The following is a 4952-nucleotide window of genomic DNA, read 5'->3' as shown; positions in this document are numbered from 1 at the left end:
CCCAGAGATGAAGACTACTGAGGAACCAGATCAGCGAGGTCTTCACCATCAGGTTCACTGAATAGAGCTGTTGGCTCTCCTGCTTCATTTATACTTGTTCTCACTTGTCCTGGTGCAGTTGTCCTTGATCACAGAAAAACTAAGACTGATATGGTGGGAAACAATGGGGAATGTTACTTTGATTGAAATCCAATACTAATCTATTCTTTATAGTCATTATTTTTCCATATACTGAGAAAAACTTTCCCTACTCAATGTCATGAAATCAATGTATGTTCTAAATGTCCATTTTAAGAATATTCCTATTTAATGTTATATACTTTCTGGACATCAAGGATGATAGGACATGTGTCTCATGATTTACCTTAATATGTAAGGCTATCCAAGGGCTTATAGCTGTTAACTTTTTATTTTTTATTTCATTTTAATTAATGAATAATAATTGTGTATTTATGGAGTATGTGTGATGTTTTGACTCATAGGTGCCAGAGGATTCCAATACAATCCCATCAAGATTGCATTACCAATGCCATCTCACTAGTGCAAGTGATCAATTTCAATTCACAATTGATCACACTGATAGGTCTAAGAGTCAAAGGGATCACACAAACAAGACTAGTGTCTGTGAATATTAACTGATAGAATAAAAAAGGGAGAGAATGATCCAACATGAGAAGTGGGATACACAGCAGACTCCTAAACAGCACTCTGGCCTCAGAATCAGCCCTTAAGGCACTCAGATCTGGCTGAAGAGCCCATGAGAGTATTTTAGGCATGGAAAGCAAAGACACTCTGGCAAAAAAAAAAAAAAAAAAAACTAAATGAAAGATCTCTGCGAGTGAGATCCCAGTAGAAAGAACGGGCCATCAAAGAAGGAGGTACTTTTCTCTGAAGGGAGGAGAGAACTTCCACTTTGACTATGACCTTGTATAAACAAGATCAAAGTCAGTGAACTCAAGAGGATTCCATAGCCTTGGAAATTCATGACTAGAGCCTAGGGAGATTTCTGATGGCATAAACAAGAGTGTCAAATTGTTAAGTCAGCAACAGGAGTCACTGTGTACTTACTCCTTATGTGGGATCTCTGTCTTTAATGTGTTGTCCAATGTGAATTAATGCTATAACTAGTACTCAAACAGTAGTTTATACTTTATGTTCTGTGTGTGTGCAAACCGATGAAATCTTCACTTAATATATACTAAATCGATCTTCTGTATATAAAGATAATTGAAAATGAATCTTGATGTGAATGGAATGGGAGAGGGAGCAGGAGATGGGAGGGTTGCAGGTGGGAGGGAAGTTATGGGGGGGAAGCCATTGTAATCCCTAAACTGTACTTTGGAAAATTATATTTACTAAATAAAAGTTTTAAAAAAATCTTAAAAAAATTCAATCAGGATTATTACCACATCCTTTATTATCCAATTTACTCATCACGGAGGAAATGTGTTTCTCTAAAAATGCGTGCCTGCATGCATGTATGTATCTGAGAGACAAAGAAAGAGAGGTTCTATTTTCTCCTTCACTCCCCAAATATCCACAATGGTGGGGGCTGAAGCTGGATGAAGCTGTTATCCAGGAACTCAATCCAGGTTTCCTAATCCAGGCACTTTGATATGGAGTGCAGCTATCCCAACCAGGATCTTAACCACCAGACCTAATGCCTTCTCTTAAATATCTATAAATTTAGCAAATTGGAAATACACTATATACTATTTTAAGATTTTATTTTGATTTATTTGGAAGCCAGGTTTACAGAGAAAGGGAGCAAGGGAAGGAAGGAGAGAGAGAGAGAGAGAGAGAGAGAGAGAGGCTAAGAAAGCTGGGGCTGTGCTAGGCTGAAGCCTGGAGCCTGGAGCTACTTCTGGGTCACCCACATGGGTGCAGGGATCCAACATCTTCCACTGTTTTTCCCAGGAAATAAGCAAGGGTCTGGATTGGAATTGGAGTAGTTGGGACTTGAAGTGGCACCCATATAGGATGCCAGCATCAAGCAGAGGCTTAACCTGCCATGCTACAACACTGGCTCTGAAAATATACAATATATTACCAATGGTGATCACTTTGAAGTGTAATGACTCATTAAATGTTTTCTTTTATATTCAATTGAAGTTTGTTTCCTTCAATCAACATCTTTCTTTTCCTCATCCCAAACCCATTCTCCTTGACAATCTGTGGTAGTCTTTAATCTTTTTTATTAACGTATCCAATGCAGATGCAACAAAATACACATTTTTCAGCCTGAATGAAGAAAGATCTTCACAGTTTTGCCATTTCATAGAATCATTGCAAGCAACAAATTTACTTTGTGAATCTGTTTTCAGTAGCACAAGAAGTCCAAATAGACTTGCTTCCCAGATGCTATCATCCCGGAGATCAAAGTTGCAGATGAAATCACCTCAAGTGATAAAATTATTTACACATTATTAATCACATTGTAGAGGGACATGAAGATGGAGAGAAAGTTTGAGAAGGGCTAATAGAGGAAAGAAGGCACAATCAGCATTGCCTAATCAATACCTACTTAGTGTAAGTTTATATTTTCAGTAGCAGATATTATTATCAAGTATGCTATATATTTTTGTATTTATTTGTAAACCATCTGTCTTCTTCTCTCATAAACAGAAGTGAGAGCTCCTGAATTCATAGATATGTAACTGTTTTCTTCATTGATGATTCTCTAGCACCTAATGGTCACACAGTAGGAAAGCTGTCACATGTGCCATTGAATGGAAGTACTATCTTAATAAGTAATGATAGCACTTATCTCTGCCTAAGAATGTTGCATGTGTTCTAGTCTCTGAAAGAAATTTGCATGCATTTTTCTTTCTTAGTTTCAAAGCATCATCAAGTTATCCTATTATGAGAGCTCCCACAATTCAGATTGGTAGCAAAATAGAAAAGGAAATGGTTATGTGGAGAAGAGCCTATGCACATGGGTCCCTTGTATGTAACTGTATTGTCTTATGAGAACTTACTCATTCTAAGTGACAGGCATGAATCTTTCCAATTGTAGTGCTCCCAATATTCTAACCATATGACATTGGAACTCATCTGAAAAATATTCATTATGGCATCATTGCCCCTTGAACAACACATCAACCTCACGAACCTACAGGGATATTCATAGACCAAAATCAAAACATAGTGCCACATGATTCAGCAATCCAATTTCTGGGTCTTTAACCTAAGGTATTAAAATCAATAATTTTATGTTTATTGTAGAATTATTAACAAAATGCAAAAGATGAACTCAAGCTACCATTAATAATAGAATGAATAAGAAAATATGGTAAATCAAGGAAAGGGAATGCCATTTGGCCTTTAAATGGAAGAAGCTCTGTCGTTCATTACGTTAATGGGACTACAAAAATTTATAGTAGTTGAAATAAGCCAAATACAGAAGGAAATACGCTGTGAATTCTACTATATGTAGAAGTAAAACAAGTTAATAATCAAGACAGAAGAAATTTTAATTTATATTTTGAAGGCAAAATAAAAGGAAGGAATTAATGAAAAAAAATTAAAATTTTGTATGAAAGTAGAACCAGTAAAATAATGGGTAGGGGGGGCTTACAAAGGTATATGAAGTTTCAAAAGCATAAAATGTAAACAAACGCTTGTATAAATATAATTATATAAGTATAGAAATAAGTAAAATTATAAATATTAATTTTAAAAATAAATATTAATAACAAGTATAAATTTTAAAATGTTGACATTTACCACAAAGATAGAAAAACAAAAAATAAGCTTTGAATTATTTCCTGAAGCTCATTTATAATGCATTTTACATGGAAACTTTAGTAAGATTTGGAAAACACCAAGTTTTCCTTATGTAACAACTATAAAAGATATGTTTTCTGAGGTTTGTGGCTACTCACATAGTATTCCTATTTTACTTTTATTTGTTCTTTTATTTTTAAAAGTTTATATAAAGGGAATCAATTTCATGTATTTTATATATACAGTTTTAAGAGCATAATGTCACTCCCCACATTCCTTTCCCCTCTCTCCTCCCTTCCTCACTGCGACCCTCATTCATTTTATTTATTATTTGTCCTTTGATTTTTATGACAGGCTTTCAATTTACTTTATCAATGGAAGTTCAACTCTCTACTAAACAAACACTTTGATAAGAAGTAGAGGCTGTCAGTTTGAGAAAGTTCTAGCACCTTGTGTTCATTCACAATCTAAAGTCTAACGTAAACAGTGAAACAAAACATTAAGTTCAACTATGAGCTTCTAAATTGGGACTTTCCATTGAATCACATACACATAAGCCAAAGCCCTATTGTTTCTTATCAAGTAATATATTTATTTTTCCTCCATATTTAACCTGCTAAATGTTCTCTGAATATCTTTTGGTTTTGAATTTTGTCTGATTCATGAATCCCTTAAATGATTAAATAAATAAACTGTTAAATTTATTTTCCTGAATATTTTTATCATCATCCCATTACTATTCTCAGGAAGGAAGCCCCTGCTCCACTCAGAGAAGGATTTACGCAGTGTATGTCAATCAAGGGACCTTGTCCTTTGAAGACTTGTGGGAGTTTCTTGACATGGTGCCATAGAACCTATTTCACATAGTGCTGTGCATGCTGGCCTTTCATTCTCCTCATGCTGTTGGATGAGCAGACTTATTAGGTCCCAGGAGCATCCTGAAAGTCTTTCCAGATACCCCCAAAACATAATACTGCCTTAGATACACATACCAAGTGCCTAGAGACCACCCACACAAACCCTACTAAATTCAAAGAAGACACAGCCCCACTTTTCCCCCAATATCTGGATTGGACTATTCCACTGGACACTCCAACACCAAATCACACAAGTGCCCTTAACTGAATGTTCTTGGTAATATTACAGAAGCATGACTATGTGGGCATATCAGAACAAGTCAAAGAGCTATCACTCTTCAAGCAGATTTTCTGTAAACTTCTCCTTAT

Source organism: Lepus europaeus, chromosome 7, assembly GCF_033115175.1.
Source record: "Lepus europaeus isolate LE1 chromosome 7, mLepTim1.pri, whole genome shotgun sequence".
Lineage (NCBI taxonomy): Eukaryota > Metazoa > Chordata > Mammalia > Lagomorpha > Leporidae > Lepus > Lepus europaeus.
This window is presented reverse-complemented; position numbering follows the sequence as displayed.